We start from the raw sequence: 23459 nt of genomic DNA on the forward strand, positions 1-23459 counted from the left end.
AGGTTAACAACGACTGCAAAGTCCCACATGCAAGAGGACTATAAATCCACTCTCATTTTTCCTTTCTAAATTCATTATTATTATCACCATTTTATGTGTCTGAGTGTTTTGCCTGCATGTATGTCTGTGCAGCACTTGCATGCTGGACACTTGGGGAGGACAGAAGAGGACCTTACACGCCCTGGAACTGGAATTACAGATGGTTGTGAACTGCTCCCTGGGTGCTGGGAATCAAACCTGGATCCTCTGAAAGAGAATTTAACCACAGAGTTATCTCTGTAGCCTCCCTTGGGGAAAAAAAAGATTGGTATTTTGTGTGTGTGTGTGTGTGTGTGTGTGTGTGTATGTGTGTTTACACCTAAGAGATGATAAGAACATTTATGATGGGAAATGCTTTGACTTTCAAACTCTATTTTCTTCAGGCTGTAGCTCTGCTTAGTACACTTCTGCTTCCTGGGTTGGCACCACATTTCTTTTCTGACCATTAGATCCGGTGCAAGCAAGGGCAGCACGCCTGGGTGGCTGACTGGGTTTCCTGATTCAAGCACGCCCTCTAGTGTTAAAATGGTGTCATTTCTTTATCAGTTGGGTCTGCTCTCAGGGTCGTCTGCCCTCTGTTGGGATGCCCTTTGCTTTCTTCAGGATCCTCCATTTTATCTCTTTTGTTGACTTTCTCAACATCACAAAGTCACCAGAGGCAAGTGTTCCTAGCACCCTCGATCTCTCCCAGAGTCCCCTTCCTCAGGATGACACTGGTCTTCGACAGTTGATGTAGCCTGTGCTGTCTTGCCCAGCCTCTGCACACTCGTGTCCTCCACTCAATGCTCCCACAGGCTTCTCAGCCTGCCAGGTCTCACCTGGGCTCCTAGCTGGACTCAAACAGGGGATCTGAAGTTTGTAGAATTCTGTTTCTTCACAATCCTGAGGGGGGGCTATATAAATGATTACAATACTTGCTCTCTTTCTAGATCAAGGTGACAAAGGCCATACTTCTACTCCAACTCAGAGTTTTATACGCTAAAAAATAAAAATGCCATTTAATGCATTTAAGAATATCATTCCCCCAAGCCTATTTGCTCAACACCATACAAGTATTTCTTAGTTTGGCATCCTTAGGAGCCTTAGGCAGGTCCCAGGGCCCTACAAGTTACCAAAACTCACATTGCCAAAACTCTTACATAAATGTTGCCCTCCATATAATCCATGCATTCTCCTGTGCAACTGACATCACCTTTAGAGGATTTAGAACTGACACAATACAACACTACATGACCAGTTACTATGCTGTGCTGCTTATGGGAAAATCAGAACTCCATGCACATTCAATAAAGACCTCTTTTTCTTTTTTAATGCATTTTTAATTATTTTATGTGCCTGGGTGTTTTGACTGCATTTATGTCTGTGCAAGACCCTCAGAAACCAAAAGAGGGTGTCAGGTCTCCTGGAACTGGAGTTACAGATGGTTGTGAACTGGCCAGGCGGGTACTGGAAGTCAAACTCTGGCCCTCTGTGAGAGCAGTCAATTCTCATAACCACTGAGCCATGTCTCTTAATATCAAATATTTCCTATCCAAAGTTATTCAAATTATTAGATCCAAGTAAAACCGGCCAGTATGGAGAGTCAACTGTACAATAATATATATAAGGTTCTAAATAAGTAACTTTTTATAATAACGCACACTCGTGTGTATGTGTACAGAATTGTTTAAAATCCTTTCTGACCACTAAAGCATACTGAAAGCCAAAATTCTTTAATTTCACCAGTCATTGCCAAGACAGAGAACAGTCCTGTCTCACACGTGGAATGCCCTTGAAGACATCTTTTTTTTTTTTTTTTCTGGAATAAAAATCGAAGGCTACAGAAGGTACCTGGAGTCCCACTTCTGGCTTTCAAGCTCTCTTTGTTTGAAAAAGAAGACATTTGTAAATGTTGAACATAGCTGACTAGGGCCATATGGCTCAGACACAAGACAGCATGTCATGAGTTAACCTGGAGCCTCAGCCCCAGAGCAAACAATGTGGATGAGACTGTGTCACACAGCCAGTATCTGCATTTGTCCCTGGCTCTTTCAGTGGGTCTGAAGTACCTGGCATCACCCCGTGCCCCCACCCCCCAATAGCCTTCATCTTATGACTGAGGGAGATGGTCCATGATGGTCCACACTCTCCCAGTCTCAGATGAGCAGGGTGTGGCTCTCATGATTCAGGATCTCCTCCACAAGACCACTTCCCTCCTATCTCACATCAACATCCCCAAGGGCTCCTGAAGTCCATCCCTATGTAAACCACTTCCTACTATCCTTGTTCCGGGTTGCTTCTAGAGGGGACTTGGATGAAGACGGCTCTCATTTGGACCCTTGTCTCTAGCCTCCCAGATCCTCACTTGGACTGGAATCCCTAAGGGCAGAGGTAGCAAGATAGATGTCAAACTGGAAACCCATCCAAACTGGGCAAGAACAAGACTCAGCTCTGGACGTGAGGCCCAAAGACTTGGAGTTCCAGAGAAGGTCCTCAGAAAGTCCTGGTGGAGAGCCTCTATGAGCAATGGTCAAGGTTAACAGGTCCTCGGGTTGGGGGTGAGGTGAGGGGCTTTGCAGTCTGTGGCAAAAGCTTGATAACGGCATCTTCTCTGGAAATACATATTGAATGAATTGAAAGATGGAGGGTTTCATTTGAGAAAGACACATTTTTGGAAACCCAGTTAAACACAGAAAATGTTTTTCAGGTACAACTCTAATGTCATTTGTTGTGCTCTGACGTGACAGAACAAGGGCACCAGGACAGGTGGGAGCTGCGTTCTGCAGAAGCTCGGCTGGAATCGGCCATCTTGAAAGGAAACCTGTTGTTGAACACTGATGTGCACTGGGGGCCTAAGACCCAGGAACAGTAACAAGTCAGGGAGCCTGAAGACAACCTGTCGCATCGTCAGAGGAAAGACAGCATGGTAGGCAACCACCGATGGGAAGAAGCTGGACACAGACATCCTGAGGAGCTAAAGCAACGGGACAGAGGATCATCTCAGAGAGAGAAGGGTGCACTAGGGAGTAGTCCTGTCTTCAGAGCTTAGCGCCTGTCACCTAACTGCAAAGTCCTGACAGTCAAGAGTCTGAGGTCAACAAGTACCCCATTTTCTAGTGCTACCCACTGGAGATAGAGTTTCCTGCCATTGGGACTGAGAACTCTAAAATCCCTGGGGAAAGCTAGGAACAGAAATAATCTACCTTAATATAATAAAACCACAGTAAACCCGTACCAACATCACACTGAGTGGGGAAAGCCTTTCCTCTAAAATCAGGAATGAGACAGCTCCCCTCTTCCACTCAGCATCGTGCTTCAGGGTTTAACAAAGAGCATTAAGACAAGAGAAAGATACAAAAGCAGTGGGAATGGAAAAAGAAGAACTCAAAACTATGTACATTTGAAGACAACATGCCCCTATACTTAAAGGACAGCTCCTGACCAACCAAAACACCTCAAAGCTGATAAATACTTTCAATAACATATTTATCAGAATATGAAAGCAACACATAGAACTCAGAAGCTTTGGACTAGGGAGATGTCTCAGTGGTTAAAGGGCCCGTCGTGCAAGTACGAGGACTGGAGTTTAAGTTCCCACAACAGAAGTAGATACCTGGTGGGTACAGCGGCCGGCCTGCAGTCCTAGAGCTCAGAAGGCAGAAACTACCTTGATGGGTGATGTTCCTGTGGACTGTAGTCACATGCTGATTTCTGTACCTAGAGATCTGGGTGCAGTCCGGAAATGACTCAGTAGTTTGTAAAACTGTTCTCCATCATCCTCAGATTGGTTAATAAGGAACTGATCAGCTTATAGCTGGGGAGGGGAGTTACAGAGGATCTCCTGGAGGGTCTCCTGATCCCAGGAAGGGAGTCCCAGGTAGAGAGAGGAGAGGTGGGCACACAGGAGACTCCTTGGGGACCTGAAAGAAGTAGGAGGTACCAGAGGGAACCTGAGCTGGCAGGTAACACCACACAGTGGGGAAGTGGTGGGAACTAGGCCAGGCCTGTGTATAGCTGGATTAGAATAGATCAGATTCCCAGGCCAGGCCAGCATATAGCTGGGTTAGAATAGATCAGAATCTGTCCAGCTTAGAGTCCAGAAGCTGCTAATAAATATACGAGGTCTCCGTGTCATTATTCTAGAGTAGGGGCGGTGTAGACAAGCCCCATGCTTTACACAGGCAGGCCAGCTTATCAGCAGATTGTAGGTTCAATTGGAAGTCTTATTCAATTCATAAGATGGAGCATTGTTAAGAAAGACCCTGTATGTTAACCTTGGCCTCCACACACACATGAGCACCTGCATATATGTGTGCACTCACAAACATGCAAGCACCCATACACACATGCACACATACCATTCAGACATACACATAAAGGGTTTGGTTTTATTTTTTTTAAGCAGTAGTTTTTCAACATACCAACAATAAGCTTACCGAGAACAAAATCAGAGAAAAATGCCATTTACAAAATACAAAAATAAAATGACTAGGTATAAACTCATCCAAGGAGGTAAAATAATTCCACGCTAAAAAAACTGTAAAATAGTAAAGAAACAAAAATTAGGAACACACCAGAAAAAGAAAGACCCCCTCTATGCTCATGCATCAGCAGAATTAATATTGTGAAGATGGCTATTATCAAAAGCAATGCATATATCCAACACATCCCTTCGAAATCCCCGACATCCATCACACCATGGGACAGAACAATCCTAAAGTTGGTGTGGAAGCACACGAGCCCCTGAATAGAAATTCTGCACGGAAATCAACTCCAAATGGCCCTAAGAGTTTAGTGTAGGATCTACAATGCTGAAATTGCTAGTGGAAGACACAGTGTGACACTGTAAGATACAGGCTGGGCAAGGGGTTTCTGAGTGCTCGAATAGCTCAGAAAATAATAACAAGATTTGACCAATGGGAGTACTTGAAACTAAAAGGCTTTTGTATAGCAATGACAATAACAGCTGTGTGTTATGGTGTATAACTTTAATCCCAGCACTCCAGAGGCAGCGACAGGAGGATTTCTGAGTTCAAGGCCAGCCTGGACTCTGTAGTGAATTTCAGAATACCCAGGACTGCATAAAGAGACCTTGTCTCAGAGAGAAACAAAACAGAACAAAAATCAACCAACCAAACAAAAAACCATTTGAGCAGCTAAGGCAACAATCAGTAGAGTGAAGAGATCGCCTAGGAGAACATGTCTGTCAACTATACATCAGACAGGGGATTAATATCTAAATATATAAAGAACTTCATAGGCAGGTATGGTGATGCATGCCATTAATCCCAGCACTAGGAAGGCAGACACAGATGGACCTCTGTGAGTTTGAAGCTAACCTGGTCTACATAGTGAGTTCTCCAGAAATTAAAACTCAAAACCTTCATATAAACATAAATGGAAAAATCTGTCGAACCGTTTTCAAAAGAAATTATCCTTAGCCATCAGAGAAATGCAATCAAATTTACCCTGAGATTCCATTTCCATTTTACCCCAGTAGGAATGGCTACCATCCAGAAAAGAACAACCAATGCTGCTAAGCCTGTGGGCAAAGAGAAACCTTTATGCACTGCTGGCGGGACTGTGAGCTTGTGCTGCCTCGGTGAAAATCAGTATGGAAATGCTGAGGCTGGACAGCGAGGACCACCAGAGCCTTGTGTAAACGCTCTGAAGTCAGCATATCATAGTACCAGGTATCCCAGAGGAAGATAGGAAAGCCCAGAGGGTCTGATGGTGACCTGTGATTTGCCATAATGATAAACGGCATACACTTGGGACTTAATGAGACACATGACGCATGACGCTGTATCTAGAACCTGGAATCCCTTCAGAGGTGCACTCTGAACCCCAGTGTGGACGAACAGTGGGAACTACCAGACTGACACGTTAAGATGAACATACCAAAGAAATCAGTTGACAGAGAAAGACTGGCAGCCCTTCCCTACCTGGGCCTCACCTAAGGAACAGAACAAACGCAAGAAATCCAGAGCTATACAAACAGGAGAAACGGATACCTTAGAAATGTCTCACAAAGGGCTGTGCAGCCTGTGGCCCAACTCTTTCCCCTTGGCTCAGCAGCCTAATGATATTCTCTGGAGTACATCCCTTCCTTTAGTGAAACTGGGTCTCACCACCAAGTGACTGTCTCGGAACTCACTGCATAGACCAAGATGGTCTCAATCTCACAGACATCAGCCTGCCCCTGCCTCCGCCCTGCACTAGGGGATTGAAGGTGTGTGCCATTAAGACTTCCAATAGTTTCCCTTTTAAAAATAAGACTCTACTTCTAACCATGTGTCCTTTTGTTTGGGGACACTGAGCAAGCAAGCTTTGCCTTCTCTTTATCTTTTTCAGCTTCTGGGTAAAAGCCAAGCACGTGTTCCCTGACGCTGGGCTTTCTCATTGGTTCCATGAAGCTCCCCTCCTGTCTTATGCTCCAGTTGCTCTCTGACCTCCATTGCTGGACATGCCCTTGTACTTAAAAGGATGTGACTCTTTTCTGGTTCTCCTTCGTTGTCCTCCCCAAAGCTGCCAAGGTTCACATCTCTCCTGCCCCACTGTTTTCCTTTCAAACTTTATTTAAAAATGTCAACTCCTTGCTGAGTTCATTGTAAAATTCTCTTATCAGTAAGTCTAAGAATGCAGAAAGGACCCTTGGATTCCCCAGCGACACAAATTTCTGTTCCTCTAAAAGTGGGAAACAAAACTACCATTTGATAAAGCGATCCCTCCTGGGTAGGTACCCGAAGGCCTCTAAGTCAGCATACCACAGGGATGCTTGTACATCCACAGCCACTGCAGCATGAGTCAAACCTGCCAAGACATAGAACCACTTTAGTTGTCCATCAGTGGATGAGTGGATAAGGAAAATATGGTACATAGACAGGCAATAGAAGTTTATCTGTTCCATAAAGAACAATGAAATTATGTCTCTTGTAGAAAAGCAGACAGAACTGGATATCACATTAAATGAAATAAGCCTGACCCTCAGAAAGACAAGTAAGATTTTTCTAGCAAGTGAAATTTGCTGCGCACACACAAATACACGCACATATGTACACATGCACATGTACACACATGACTTGGGAAATAGCTCAGTCAGCCCAGAGTCTGTTGCATGACACGAGGATCCAGCACCTATGGGAAGAGCTGGGCATGAAGGTGTGTGCCTGCGATCCCACTGCTGAGGAAGTGGAAACGTGGTGAAGACTCCTGGGGCTCGTTGGCCAGCCAGCCTAGCCTAACTGGTGAACCCCAGATCCCAGGTAAGTGCTTTCTATGCATAAATCACAAATGCATCCTCAAAAAGAACTCATGGGACCCACACACTAGAAGCGTCAGGGGAAGTCCACCCTGGGCTTCTGAGCCAGCCTTTGTGCCATCAGCCCTATTTGTACCTCCATGTCCTATGCTTGCAATCTGGAAGGAGTTCACCCAAGCTCTTGGAGATTTTGCTCACTGGGAAGTTTCCATCTGGGATGTGAGGGAACAAGGCACGTACATCACAAAACAGTATGGGGACCCCCCTCAACCCCCAGGGAATTAAGCAGGCTAAGTTCCTTCCATGGTTTAAGACACACCAAACCTAAGGGTGCTCCATGAAGGAAACTGCATTTAGCTTGACTTTTTCAGATTCAACGTACTTTTCTGTAAAGTTGGGTGATGTGACTGCCCTTCCAGAGGTCCTGAATTCAATTCACAGCAACCACATGGTGGCTCACCGCCATCTGTAATGGGATCTGATGCCCTCTTCTGGTGTGCCTGAAGAGAGCAATGGTGTACTCAAATACATAAAATAAATAAATAAACCTTAAAAAAAAAAAGGACTAGGTTTCACATGTAGCCTTGCCTACCTAGAATTGCTATGTAGACCAGGCTGGCCTCAAACTCAGAGACCTGCCTACCTCTCCCTGCCTCTCTCCACTGCTCATTGGACTAAAAGGTGCATACTGCCAAGCCTGTTAAAAGTGTGTCTTCTTCATTTGAAGACTTCAGCTCTCCTGTCCAAGTGTTACAGTAGCTGTGACCAGGACTTGGTTGAGGCCCATTAGGAAAAATCTACTTCTCTGGCCTGGGTGGAGATGTACCATTCCAAGCTGCTCAAAACACAGAAGTTGGTAACCCATCGAGGTAGGCTAATAATCACCCGGCCAAAAGACCACCCTTTAGGAAGGCCAGTTCACCTAAAGCCATTCTAAAGAGATAGGGGGAACAAGCAGCCCTTTAATAAGACAATCCGCGCCTCCCTCAAGGGTTCCCAACTCCTTTCGCAGTAGCACACACAGTCACGGGCTAGCAGTACCATCAGTTGGCTGCTCTTCTGAATTGCTCAGGAAAAGCAGCCTTCTTCTTCCTGTCCCTTTAGATCTCTTCTCTAAGCATGCTTTCCCAGCTCTGTGGCCTCACTCTTTCTCTAGAGCGTTCCTCTTCTCCAGGAGGCTGCTGGTCCACCCTGTGGCTGACCCCAGACCTCATTCAGATAGCATGGCCTTTTCTCTTCCTCTTCTCTAGCTCCTTTCGGGGGCAGCTGTTGAGACAACAACCTAACACGGCTTTTCTTTTAAACTTGAATGGAATTACCCTCGAATTTCCTTTTGAGTCTATTCCTAGATTCTTTTATAAACAAGACTAAGAACCTGAAAGGGAGACATCTATTTCCCCAGTTACCATGTGTTGACTCCCGTGGGTCTCCCTCCAATTTCCCATCCAGGAATCCAAGCAAATAAAGAGATATTCAGATAGCCCCCAAAGGCATGCTCTTTGCCCCTTTGCAAACGTAACTTCTCTAATAGTATTGCCTTTCTAGGATTTTCTATAAATGTGGAAAGAAATCATATCCTAGTTAGACCAGGTAATTAACTGGTCATAGGTTCTGAGATTCTCAAAATTCAAGTAAATCAGATTAGCTCCAGGAGTGCAAATTCTGATGATAAAGAATCCAAAAATAAAGTTGGGAATGTCAAAAGGAAATAACTTGAACATTCTATTTGGTTATTCATGTAACCTTGAATGAATGAATGAATGAATGAATGAATGAAAATACCAGAATATTAAAGGTTTCATGTGAACATGAAGTCTTCCATTTATTCTATTTTCTCAACCAGAAACTAATATAAAATTTGAGAAAAAGTACCGGTGCCTATTCTGCTCTGAGGAAAGAGGGCTAGTTAACTTGAAGGTATAGCTTTAAATACTATTTCATAGAACCTGAAGTGGTGAGGTCACACCTAATCAATAAACTTTAAAGGCCTGTTAAATCCCTTGATGAGGTTTAAGTAACTGGAGTATGTAGTCTTAAAATCTCTGGTGCTGGGTTGGGTAGAAATTGTGTGCAGAATACAAAGACATCCCTGTTCTTCTAAAAGCAAGACTTTAGACTAGCCTCTGCCACCACCCCATCATTGCTTCTCTGACTCAGATTCCAGGCTTTCATTTCAGAGGCCAACAGAGGAAGTGGCCGGAAGCAGAGTCCTAGTGGGATGAGGAATAAAAGGGATTCCTGGGGCAGAAATGGGGTCTCCAGGACTCCCCCTCCCCCAAGCCCTCCCACTAAGCTGAGGCCCCTTAAACAACAATCCATCTTCTGAGAATGGCCCCTTAAACAACAATCCACTGAGAATGAAGACCAAGGCCAGGCTAAAATCATTCCCTTCTCTGATAGACAAACTTCTCATCCACTTCAAGCATTTCCTCATACGAGAGGGAGTACATTCCCAGGTGGCCAGATAATTCCTGAAACTGGTTACAGACAACACCAAAGCGTTTGGAGTTTTCCTGCACATGAAGGGGTTAAGTACTGACCCCTCAAAGTTGGCCAAATAGGTACATTGATTATTTGAAGCTAAAATAATCGTCAAGGAGCTGTGACCTCAGAAACAGCCATCTGGCCTGTCCTTTCCTATGTACAGCAAACCATAAAAAGGGTCTTTGGGGAGCCATGTTCTTCCTCATGCCAAGGCAGAGAGGCAGCCTTGATCACCATAGGCCTGTAGCTAGGGATGGATGGAATGGACCTACATAAACACACCCTGAGCTAACTCTGATTTTCTACACCCTCTCACTTCTGTCTCACTAGCCCTAGAACTAGCAGTCTGATCCAGATAGACACCCATCCCTCCACTCATTCCTTTACAAATTAAATGCCCATTACTTTGGACTTTTCTCTCTTCTCAAGGGCCCTGTATGCACTTAGAATTAAGAAAGGCCACATGCTTTTCTCTTGTAAAACAGTCTTGAAGTAATTTGGTTCCCAAACCTAGTTCAAAGGCCCACATAAGAACTAGGGTCAGCTAGGACAACTCTTACATCCTCATTTTATAATAAAAGTTATAGGCACAGAAAGAGGCTACCAAAGATGACTGATGGTAATACAGCACACTATGATGATATACTAAGGCCACAGTTAGTCCAAGGACCAAGAGGCTCTTAGGGTACTAAGTGGTAGATACTGAACACAGCAGAGATACATTAGACAAAATTAGACACAGATACATGTCCTCAGTAGGACAGAACAGGGCACATGACATTTCAGAAGTATGTGCAAGTAAAAAACTTATGAACAGTTTCTGGAATTTTCCATTCTTAGATTGTAGGTAACTACAATCATGCAAAGTACATATACAAGAGGAAACTCCTACAGCTGTAAAGACATGGGCAGTAGATGTTAGGGAAATTACTGGGGCTGAGAATGTTGTGAAATGACTCCAGACACCATAAACACAGCAAAACTGTTAGTGTTTCTATTTCAGAGAGAAACCATAGAATTGAATTTCCTGGGTATTTTTCTAAAGTTTCACTTGGGAGATGAGGTTGAGGACCAACTGAGGACCAAGGGATGGAGATACTCCTTACATGTTCTTCTAGTAACACCCTGGCCTAGCACTTAGGTATGTAAGCTCTGCCAATAGATAGAGCTAGGATGGCCCAGACCCTGTTCTACCTCTGGTTAACATGACAAGTTACGTAGTCTCCAGACCTCTGTTTTCACAGTGTGGAATGGGTATAAGAGCATTCATCTTAAAAGAGAAGTATTTTGCCGGGCGTGGTGGCGCACGCCTTTAATCCCAGCACTCGGGAGGCAGAGGCAGGCGGATTTCTGAGTTCGTGGACACAGAGAAACCCTGTCTCGAAAAACCAAAAAAAAAAAAAAAAAAAAAAAAAAGAGAAGTATTTTAATAAGTTAGTGTATAGGTGATGCCCCACTTAGGACTGACCCCACCAACACACACACACACACACACACACACACACACACACACACCATTGTGGTTCTTATGACAAGCAATTGTGATCTTGCTTCTGCACACTACCGATAGTATTTTATTTTGCAATCGATCAATCAATCAATCAATATCCAGTTATGTCCTCTGTTACAAATTAGAAGGCAGGCTTATCTCTGCCAGGCTCAGAAACCTTATAGACAACCATATGCTTATGTTCCAAATAACAACTTCAAAATAGGTTTGTTGGGGGCTGCAGACTGAGCAGAGACAGCTTAATGGTTAAGAACACTTGCTGCTCTTGCAGAAGGTGCAGATTCAATTCCCAGAACTCAAACGGCAGCTCACAACCTTCTGTAGCTCCAGTTCCAAGGGATCCAGTGCCCTATTCCCACCTCCAAAGAGTACCATATGGCCAAAACACTCATGTGTATAAAATAAATAAAATCTAAAGAAAGTAATAATCAAATCCAGATATAGAAGATTAAATAAAAAAGAAAAGAAAAGGTAGGCTCTGTGCAGGAAAAGTACTCAGTCAAAGGGAATGAACCAGCAGCGAGCCTTTAACTCAATGTGTCCGAGGACTTTGGATGCCATACTGAGAAAAATAAAGTTCTTCGTTCGCTGCCATGCTCCTAGCCCCAGGACAGCATCAAAATCCCATCACCCTGCCCTGGCTTTCTACGGAAACTGCTAGCTATACATTACAGCCCAAAGCTCCTATTTAAGCTCCAGATCTCTCTACATAGCCTACTTGATATCCGACCTTAGGTTGGCTCTTCTATGGCCATCAAACCTAACATATACAAAATAGAAGTCTTTACTGACACATCATTCTTTCCCAGATTTGCCAACACGGCACCTTCATTGATACAGGAGGTATCCAGCATCACTCAATCCTCGCTTTCACACACTCCTCACATCAAATTTATCACAGCTCTGATGAACTATTCTCCAAATCTTATCTCTGTTTCTCCCCCACAATATGGCATCCCTTTGATCTTACCCAGTTGCCTAACCATCAATTGCTGTTGCGTACCAACAAGGTTGGGTCGGCTATGTTGAACCGTGAAGTGTGCCCTGAGTTTTCACACCTACTGCCCCACAACAAGCCCTTAGGTGATGTTATAGCAGGAAGTAGTTTTGCAAAGATCTCCCTGCCTGCTGATTGCAGACAGGATTTCAGGGGCGTGGGAATGGTCTCAGTAACAAATGGGAGAAGGGCAGTACTGCCTTGACCCGGGCCTAAATGATGGGGCCAACCAATCATAGCTTGGAACCTCAGAAATTATAAGCCAAAACAACTTTTTCTCCTGTATGTTGCTTCTCTCTGGCTATTCGACACAGTGACAGATAGCTGGCAGGAAGAAGTTCCTGCTCCTTGCACAAGCAGATGGTGAGTCAGAAGAAACGCAGAAGAGGAGCTACTGGTAACCACCCACCCTGACCTACTAAACAAGGCTAAAGCCATACATCATCAACACTGACAGGATCCTGAAGGAATAAAGATGCTCAGAGAGAAGAGCTACTTCCATCCCTTCCTTTAGCTACCCCACCACTGAAAACAATGCACCCAAGAAATTGGAACTTACCCAGGAATCTCACACAAGAAGGATGCCAGCTGGAGGAGGCACTTGCCTCTCAGGAGGAAATTCCATACAGTTCTCAGTTGTCAGACTGCTTTGCAAAAGACTCTAAAGCTGTGACAATGACAGGTGGGACCACACCTTGACCAGGACTGCTTAAACACACCTCTTGTTATTCTATTTAAATCTCAATCTTACATCATGACTGAAGATGGATGGGGGAGTCACTGGTGGACCTCTTTGTTTCTCTTCCCAAAGTAGCCATAATGGATAAATCTAGTTTCTCTGCTTTGCACTGTTATAGCTACCCCCTTTAGGGTTGCCAGGGCCCACATTCTGACCCTAAGAACTTTGGTAATGGCGGGTACTGCAATGATCAGCCCACATGCCCTGGACAGCAGCTGATGCAGAGGCCAGCCCACACAGCTCAGAGTCCTTCCATCACCGTCCTGTGCATCTCTGCTGGAGGACATCCCTTCCACCATGGGACCAACTTTGTCCATACACAGATGAGAGCTCAGGAGCTTGGCACTGCCCTCAGCCAAAGTCTGACCGATGTGAATGTAAGAGTGCTCCAGCAAGCCACCTCTGCCCTGGCTGCTCTTAGGTTTACACTGTGTCCAGAGCCATAGGGCACAGAGCCAAGTTTCCCTCTGTGCAGCTTGCTAGCTGTGCATCCTTGGCAGGCTTCTTTTCCCAGTCAGCTCCCTTTCTCTGCACCCCATTTCTCTGTTCATAGGAACTTCCCCTAGTCTGTGTTTACCTTGAAACCTACTTCTGGAGAACCTGGTCTAGGACAGAAACTTCATAAACTCATTCTAGGTAAAGAAAGCCGCTTTCCATGTATAATTTTAAACACACCCACACATCTGTGTAAGACTCTGAACTAGACTCTTCTTTTACAGACTTGTACCTCCTCCCCATGTAATAATAACAATAATAATAATAAATAATAATAATAATAATTTTAAAAAGCAAAACAAAACCAGAAACTAGAAACTATTTCCCAGAGGGATACTGTGTATCTACTCTTCAGTGAATGATGTTGCCCAACATTGCCCTCTGTTTATGGTGCACATGTAAGTTATTACCTCCCTTCCTGGCCTGAGAGCCCCCCAGAAGGCCCAGCCCACATCCTTATCTCTCTACTGGCTTCACAAGGCCAGTTGGAGTCCAGCATCCTAAGCCTCTGCAGGCTGAGTTTTCCTCCCCCACGCACCACACTCCTTTTGGTCCTCATTCCGCATGTTTATCATTCCTCTTTGAAATGACTCTGCCTTCAATCTCAGAGATCCATGAAAACAGAGTTAAAGAAAGGGAGCCAGTCACTGGGGCCATTAAGCTGTAGAGAGTTTCCCGTCTTGTTTACGTCACTGGTATAGTGTAGAGCCACTCCAGAAACTGGTTAGGAAAAGCCAAAAGCAAAATACATTCCAGCAGAATTGAAGTTTGAGATCATACCCTGAAGGAAAACTGTCTATAATAAACTGTGTACACACCCTCTGTTAAGACTGGAATTCCAGAATATAATAAGGCATCCCACAGACAGATAGCCAGGAAGGATATCTCCATGGAAGAAGGACAGGATAACTGGCTACATTTTATACCCCACTCCTTAGTTAACCCTAATGGGGAACCAAGAAACTTTCTGGAAGCCACTGTGAATGAAAGACCGGTGTTACACGGGGAGGCGAGGCCTCCTGTCTGCAGTTGCCATCAGTCCCATCAGTCGCCAATTCCTTCCTCTCCTTCCCTCCACGGGCTTTGGGATCACAGGCCTCTCAGGTAGGTCTTGGTGTCTACAGGGGAGGCATTGTTCCTCAGCAATATCAACCACCATGTGGCTCCCCATTCCAGCTCTGTGGCTCACCCACTAATGAGAGCGGGACTCTGTCCCTGGCAGAATTTGGGGTTTCCCTAGGAATTTCACGCTAGGGAAGGAAAACAGATGAAGCTTTAGTGCTGGCCAGAGGAGGAGTTCAGTCTCCCAGGACGAGATCTCATATAGTCTGACAACCTCCACCTCAGCCTGCAGAAGAGACTGGAGCTGAGACAATCAGTGGCCTCCACCAAGGGCTAGAGCAGACCTCCACCAAGGCTGCCTGGTTAGCTATCACTCTTCCTGGTCTATTTAAGCTTAAACACATCAGCAAAGACAGACTTGGGAGTCACTGGACTTTTTTTTCTGTTTGTTTTTTCTAGACAGGAGTTCTCTGTATAGCCCTGGCTGTCCTGGAACTCACTTTGTAGACCAGGCTGGCCTTGATCTCAGAAATCCACCTGCCTCTGCCTTCCGAGTGCTGGGATTAAAGGCGTCACTGGACTTCTTTTCTCTTCCCAAAGTGACCGATACATCTCCTTTCTCTGATTTTCACAATTTGTCTCTTTAATTGGCTTGCAATTGGTGGGCAGCAAAGAAAGCCAGGGCTTCTAGGGCCCAGGCTTTAACCACAACAACTCCAGGAATGTAAATATGAAGACTCCATTCATTAAAGAGTATAGTTACAAAAGCTTCCCAGTTTGAACTTAAAGATGACACAAATTCTGAGATTTCAGGCAACTGGAGGATTACACACTAACACTCCACACGGTCACTTGGCCAGACCATCATCAGACTTAAGTTCACAGCAGAAAACAGAATAATTCTCGAGTTTATTTGCTATTCAGCTATTAAAAGCTCATCAATACTATTTACATCACTCTTACAGATGGTTTAAACAAAACACAGCATATCTTTATAACTGTTTATAACACAAAACCGAATCGGGGATTCACAGAGTCTATCAGCCTGGATGGTATTCAGAGACTCCAGAAACCAGACTTGTGATGACAAGCAGGCTGTCTTACAGACTGGAATGTCCACAGACTCATTTTAAAACCCAACTTTATTTTCTTGGCCTCTTCCATAAAATATCTGTGTATAAACTACTACCAAGTTGAAGAACATTTCTGCCGTGGAACTAAAAGTGTCATCCAATCAAGCGTTCACTGTAGAGTGATTACAGGAGGCCCTTTGCTGCTGCCTGTGGTAACTTGTGTGGTTCTGTCCCAAACTCTCCACACTTCAGGGTGGATGTTAAAAATGCCTAACCAGGGAGAGCTGCGTCCCAATCGATCGCTACAGATGCTGGCAACCAGCAGGCTGAATTCTCTGGATCACCTAGCTTGTCATCGGTGCAGGCTCTTCCTGTCCTTTTCCATACACACCTCAGGCATGTTTCCAGAACTCTGGCCTCCTTATTTAACCTGGAGTTTCACCCTGGGTGAGTTCCTCAACTCCCTGTGCTCCAGTGACTCATCATGTGTCCTCCTAACTCCTGGGCTTCCTCCTGCTCACTGTGTGCTCCGGGAATAGCTAGGTGGCATAGAGACTCTTGAACTCTGCAGGTTAGGGCTGGAGGTTCTATCGTTAGTAACGCAGCACCTTGAAGATGCAAGGGCCTGAGAGTGATCTACAGGAGACACATAAAAATGCCAAGAGCTGTCGCTGGTACTGACAATCCCAGTGTGGGGAAGACAGACGGGAGGGTCTGAGGCTCCCTGGCTGGCCGATCTACTGAAGTGGTGAACTTCAGGGTGGTAAAAGATTCTGTCCAAAAGGAAGTAGCCTACACACACACCACACACACATGTACTACCCACACATATCACACACACTACATACATACTATACCACCATACACACACTACTACACATACTACACACATACACACGCCACACCACACCACACACACCAACCCCCCATACATTACACATACACTCACATACACCACATATACACATCACACGCACACACTGCACATACCACCACACACACACACACACACACACACACACACACACACACACACACACAAAACTTTTAAAAGGTTGAGCCAGAAAACAACAGTTTAAAAATTGTACCGAGAGCCACACATTCTGGGAGCAAAGGTCTGTAATCCCAGCACTGAGAGGCTCAGCCAGGATGATTAATTTAAGGCCAGCCCAGGCAACTTAGTGTAACCCAACCTCAAATAAAAATAAAGACAGGCTGATGCTGAAACTCAGCAGTACAACCCTGGCCTAATACTCAAGGGCCTGGGTTCAACTCATAGTGGCTGGGGAGAAAAATCCCAAGTGTGCTCCCTGGTCACACATCCAAGAGCATGCAAACACATGCCTGCATAGATCGCTGTGTGCACATGTGCCTCACTCCAACACACACACACACACACACACACACACACACACACACACACACATTCATGAACTTAGCTGATGACTCTAGCCTTTCTGCCATTTCTTCACCCCATCCGGGTACCCTACCCTGTCTGACAGGGAAGCTTATTCTTGCTCTTGACCTTAGTGATGTTCCCTTTACTGACTGAGATACAGAGATGTCACTGTCTCCATCTTTCCCATGGTGTCAGTCCGTAGTTGTCCTTTGAGTCTAAAAAACGCTAACTCTGCATTTGCCTCCTCAGGTGTCTCAGGTTGTAATGAAGGCTGAACAGTCAGGGCTTATAAGTCTGTGAAAGTTCCCTAAGAGTATAGTGCAGACTACCTTTGATTTAGAAACACCTGGCTTCAAACAATCGGCTCACAGGGACTGGGGGGAAAAAGCTGTTAGAATTCCTTTGTTCCAGGTCGGAACTCCTCCACAGAATGGCTGCTACTACTATTACAGCAGTAACAGCAGACACTGCCATCCTAGAAAATTCACCAGCAAGAAGTGAGTGAACTGAAAACTCACTGAGTGGGAGCATCTTCTCACCCAGGGATTGGATGAACCCGATTGAAATTGTGCTTTCTGGCTGCAGAGGTGGCTCAATGGCACAGCACTTGCGTTCTCTCTCTCTCTCTCTCTCTCTCTCTCTCTCTCTCTCTCTTGTGTGTGTGTGTTTTCCTGGTGCATCCCCAAGCACCTCAGAATTATGCTCTTAGCATAAGAACCCTGGAATGCCCAAATCGCATGCACATGTGGTACTTTGAAGCCACTGCCCCTTATAATTTCAGGCATTTGGAAGCTTGCTCCTGGATACTTGGGGAGGTTTAAGAGGTATGGTATTGTCAGAGGAAGCATGTCACAGCTCAGCTTTGAGAGCTTAAAGACTTCTGTCAGAGATGAGTTCAGTCTCTCTGTTTCATGTTCAAGGTTCAAGCTGGGAGCCTCAGCTTCAGGCAGTTTCCAGCTCCTGCCACCATGCCTTCACCCACCAGCATGGACTCTAAACCCCTGGAACATAAGCCATAGGAAAGTAGTTATTCGGCACAGCTGCATGTGAGAACACGTAGAGATGGTACGTCAGGCTGAGGGGAGAAGGCTTCCAGGCAGTCCCTCAAGGCAGCTCCAGAGTCTCCGATCTAACAGAATCCTGGGGAACTGTTTTCCACCAATCAGTACAGAGGGGGTAAAGAGCGGCTACCATGCTGGGTGGGTTATTATGCTCTGCCAACACCCAACATGTACATTCTTTTCACCACTGGGTGCAATCCACCCTCCTTGAAAACTGACAAAGTTGGCAGCAGGTGCTGAATTAAATGAGGAACATCCTCCCAGCTAGACTCCTGGGGACATCTTTTCCAGACGATGTACAAGGAGAAATATCCTCTGTCACCACGTGGAGTTGGCAAACATGCCACATCATGGTGACATCCTAGAATCCCTTTAACATTTCCCTAATAGGCTGCCATGCTGTTGTCACTGGCTACATTTCATACACCAGTCCTTAGTTAAAGACTCTCTTGCCCTGGGTCATCATGTGACAGTCTGGGCAAATCCTCTGGGGTGCAGCTGGACCTGGGGGCTGGCCTCCCTCAGTTCTTTGACCCCTCCAGGGATCCATATCCTCTTCTACAAAATGTGATTTGGGTTGTGTGAGAAACAGCGGAGTTACTATTTATCAAAACAAAGATCTATGAAAACATTATCTGCTTTCTTCTGACTCATTACTGCCCTAAGGCACACATCCTGTTCAGTACTATTCAAAATGCTTCCGCACAGGGATACTCTGTTCGTTCGTTCATTCATTCATTCATTCATTCAACCCACACTCCTTCAGTGGTAACTCACAAGGGTTAGGGTTTGGCTTTGGGAAGCTGACAGTGGAGAAGTAGAGCTCAGGGCATATGCATTGGGAGTGATATCACATATGTTCACACATGTACACACACACACACACACACACACACACACACACACACACACACACACTATTCCAGTGATGGTAGCTGTCTCACCAGGCAAAAGGAGGAGGAAGGCAGGGCAACCTTCCTTACTGAAACCATTAAGACTCTTGAAGGATCCTTAGACAGCCTGGATAGACGGATAGGGGTTGGACAATACAGCAACATGTTATGGTACAGGATGCACATGAAGAGTGTGCTCAATGACGGGGATCTCCCAAAGCAACTCGCCCCTGAGAAAGGATAGGATGTATCTGTCTCTAAGCAGAGGACCAGGACTTAGTTAAGTAAGGAGGTTGCTTCTAGGGAGCTAAACAACTCTTTCAGTAGGCACGAACCTTGACTTTGGAGAGGCCCTGGGGAGGGTCCCCTTGGAGGAGGACGAAAGTCACTGGGGGTGGTGTCTTGGTTGCTTTTCTATTGCTATGATAAAAACATTATGGCCAAGGCAAATTAGAGAAGGGTTTATCTGGGGCCTGCAATTCCTGAGGGACAAAGGACAGGGGTCCATTGCCATGATTCAGGGAGCATGGTAACAGGCTGGCAGATATGATGGGAACAGCAGCTGAGAGCTCATATCCTAATCCACAAACAGGAAGCAGAGAGCACACTGGGAATGGCATGAATTTTGAAGCCTTAAAATCCACTCCTAGTCCTCAGTGACACATCTCCTCCAACAGGGCCACACCTCCTCCTAATCCTTCCTAAACAGTTCCACCTACTAGAGACCAAGCATCCAAACACATGAGCCTGTTGGGTCCATTGGAATTCAAAGCAGCACGGGTGTCATCTCTCAACAAGCACTCACCTACCCTAGAGGGAACTTATTCAGAGAACCCATGCACATGAGGGCATTCCTAGGAGCTGGTTGTCCTTCTCCATCACATGCCTCAGCCTTAATGACCTAGAAAAAAAACCCCCAAACTAAAGGTCCTGTCAACACCCTTCTTCCCAAGCCCTAAATATAAAGGCTCCTTGCAGCCCCTCTAAAAGCCAATGTCCCTTAAGGAGGTGAAAGCACTAAAGGATATGAAAGTCCAGAGATATAGGGAGCCTGAGGCCAGAAGGAAAATGAGCCCCTCTGTGCCCTTATCAAAACATCCTCCCCAGCCTGAACTAGGGGAAAGGTTAATAAAAGCTCTGCAGGCAATAAACAAGATGATGAAGAAAGCCCAACTTGCCCAATCTGCTGCATGCCATTGTCAGCCCTCATAAACCACGAAGCAGGGACAAATGGGGGCTCTGGTTCCACTGAGCAACACTGCCCCAACGAAACAACCAGCACCTGTGTTTATTTAAAATGTTGACATTTTGCTCATCACAGATCTTTTGAAACAAGTTTCTTTTTTAAAACTCATTGTGCTGAGGTTTCTATTTATCTTAATTTCTGAGTGTTGCCAAGTGTTTATTTTTGCTTCACTATTTACAAAGTCCGGTTGGTGGATGTACCACGGTCCTAAGAAACCACAATGTGTCCAAGCTCTGCAAGAAAGTGAGGCTGCACTGTGTTCAGAGGCTGCTTTTTTTTTTTTTTTTTTTTTTTTTTTTTTTTTTTTTTTTTTTTTGCTTTTGCAGCAGAACTAGGAAAGCCCCCAGGGACTTGAGGGCTCTGAGAAGAGAGGCGCCTCTCAAGGCCCAAAGGCCGACCTTGCCTTGTATTTCTTGGCAACGCAGCATCACTTTCCAGCTGAACTTCGGCAAACCCTGCAATGCCCCAGTCGTCGAAGAACCTCCATTGCAGGATGAGTGTGGGATGCCACGCTCCAGGGAGCCCAGGCTAAGAGAGGAGTAACAGCTCAGAGGGGGAAACCCATAGGCCTTCAAGGGGGAAAATGGCCCTGTTCCTTCCCAGCTGGAATCCAGAACCCCTGCATTAATAGCTGTACCGCCCTCAATCACTGCCTGCAACAGTCCAAGCACCCTCCTGCCAGGGGTTCGCTGACCCCTCTGCCTCGCTGTAAGGAGAAAGTGGCGGATCACAACGTGTGCCATGCAACTCAGCACTGTGACTCTTGGGATCTGGCCAGCACAGGCGCATTTGACACCGCAGGTAGAACTCAACAAAGGTCTCTCTACCTCCCAGCTCCTGGGTACGCTCGTATGCACACGCACCTGCACCGCCAATCATCCGGCCCTCACCCTCGGTGGTTTACCCCCTACCCAATCTCTGCAAAGGTCAGCCGAGGACACCCCATGATCTTCCTTGAATCCGACTCCAGAATGTCACTCTGCCTCAAGTCCTGGTGTCCTGGCTGCCCATTGCTCCTTCCACTATCGGTCCTTTAGGACCGCTGAGGACGCCAGCTGGTTGGCTCTCTCCTTATCTCAAGCGACAGTAGGGCAGTGGGGAACTGCACCTCGCGCATGGTGCCCGGTTCTCCCACTTGAGGTGTGGTCTTCGCCTCTGCCACCCCTTACCTTGCTCCCTTGGTGCAGATCTGGGAGGCGGGGGCGACCGGCAGGTCAGTGACCGAGTAGGACTAGGATTCTCCGCCCAGGAGGAGGAAGAGGCCGAGGAGAGAAGGGGCGTGGCCGGAGGGAGGAAAGAAAGGCTTTGTGTGCCTCCGCCCTGCCCCTCTGAAGATCTCCTCTGGGGTCCCCTCCCAGCTTCTCTGGGACCCAGTCGGGGCGAGCTGATTGGAGTTGAAGAACAAGGCGCCTGCGCGACCCCTGGTCCCGCCCACCCTCGGGCAATCGCCGGGTTACCAGGAACTTTCAAACTGGGGCGTTTGGATTGGGAATCGAAAAGTTTACCTAACCCGGAGCAAACTTGTCTGGACCCGCCCTGAACCTCCTCCGCTCCACCCGGTTCCCTCTGCGCCCGTCTCCACTGCCAGAGTTTGTTTCTGGGAGGTTTCCCCTTTCTCCTTTTTTCCTCAGATGCGTGCAAGCTTTAGACCGACTTCGGATCCGGGGAAGGGGCCGCGCAGGCTGGAGAAGTCCAGCTGAGAGGAGATGGGGAGTTGGTTGGTGGTGGAGGTGGTGGTGGTGGGGTAGTGGTGGCGGGGGCGGGGGGCGTGAGGCGCGGTCCACACCCTGGGGTCGGCGATGGCGTGGCTGCTGGGGTTTGCACGCGTGCTGCCGCAGGGCACCAGTCAGGGAGGTGGGATGGGGTTGGTCCTACTCTCCAAAGTCTAACCTTCGCAGGAAGGAAGGGAAGGAGCGGTGTGGGAAACGGAGGCCCTGTAAGCTGAGCTGGCAATTACCTAAGTGGCCGGTGTCACAAAGAGAGTCTTAAGGGTGTTCAAAGAGACCCTTGTTTTGCCCAGAATTGGAAAAGGAATAGAGACCTTATCTTTGTATGTGCTTACTTCCCACCTAAGGCAGAGAACAGAGGCTTGTGAAAGCAGGTTTCTAAATTAAAAGCGAAAACAAACCAAAACGTACTTATCACTCAGTACCAGCAGCCCTGCACCAGCAAAACCTAAGCCATCAACTGCACTTCTCTTTGTGTGCCGAATAGCCTGCTTAATAATTTAGTAGTAGCTATGCATCCGGCTGGGTTCTAAGCTTGAGATGTATTGGAGAAGAAATAATCTTCCCTCCTCTGGTGGCTGTGACATGCAGAGGGATAAGGATGGACTGGCAGAAGGGAAGCAGCGCACACCACAGGCAAATTACTGGGACATTAGACTAGATAGCGATGAAGGTAAAAAAGGATAGATATAGCTGGAGCCCTCGTGTGTGTGTGTGTGTGTGTGTGTGTGTGTGTGTGTGTGTGTGTGTGTCCCAGGTTATAGAATGAAATCGTGTTGGGCTGTGGAAGACTCCTCCTGCAGGTGGTCTTGGGAAAATAAGATGAGAGGGAGTTTAGCAAGTATCTGGGGGGGGGGGGGCGGGGGACGGTGGAGGGGCATAGACTCTGAGGGGAAAGATAGAAATTTGTGCGGATTTGAGCAGTGAGTTCCACGATCTGCTGTAGCCCGAAACCCCAGTGTAGAAGCAGAGAAGAAAACGAGAGAGAGAGACAGACAGACAGACAGACAGACACACAGAGAGAGGCGGAGAGAGAGAGACAGAGAGAGACAGAGAGAGATAGATACAGAGAGACAGAGAGAGCCAGGTGGCACAGAGCAGGCTCACAGCCCTGCAGAGGCACTTGGAATCCCACCGATTTTGAAGGGACCACTGACAGTTCCTAAGCTGGATATGTGAACACAGAGTGATGGTGCTCCTGCCCGTTTTCTCCAGCTCATTGAACCTAAGAGGATGCACCTTAGTAGACAGTGGGCCCCAGATTAGTGTTGGCCTTCACCCTTTTCTTCTGATTCTTTCATCTTACCTGCCTACAAAATTCCTTGGACACTGCTTCATGAACCACCCTTGTCTTCAGTCTCTTCAGAAAATTGGAGTCCATTTTGTCCTACTCTTCCCTCAATCTGGAAAATGTCTTAGTGTTGGGATCCATCTGTGGAGTCCCTACAGAGGAAATTCTAAATGGACCACTGCCAACATATACTTCTTTAGCAT

General features: G+C 46.4%; 1 protein-coding gene across 2 annotated transcripts in view; it reads right to left on the minus strand.

Annotated features, from left to right (window-relative positions):
* The window catches only part of Rin2 (Ras and Rab interactor 2), a 206771-nt gene extending 185175 nt beyond the window's left edge, over window positions 1-21596 (minus strand). For both annotated transcript variants that reach the window (XM_085833612.1, XM_029472237.2), the window contains exon 1: window positions 21408-21596. The gene's annotated coding sequence lies outside the window, so the exon portion shown is untranslated. The remainder of the gene's footprint in view (window positions 1-21407) is intronic.
* Between the last annotated feature and the right edge of the window lie 1863 nt (window positions 21597-23459).

This window comes from Mus caroli, unplaced genomic scaffold (assembly GCF_978045245.1).
Source record: "Mus caroli unplaced genomic scaffold, Mus_caroli_1 scaffold_2, whole genome shotgun sequence".
NCBI classification, from domain to species: domain Eukaryota; kingdom Metazoa; phylum Chordata; class Mammalia; order Rodentia; family Muridae; genus Mus; species Mus caroli.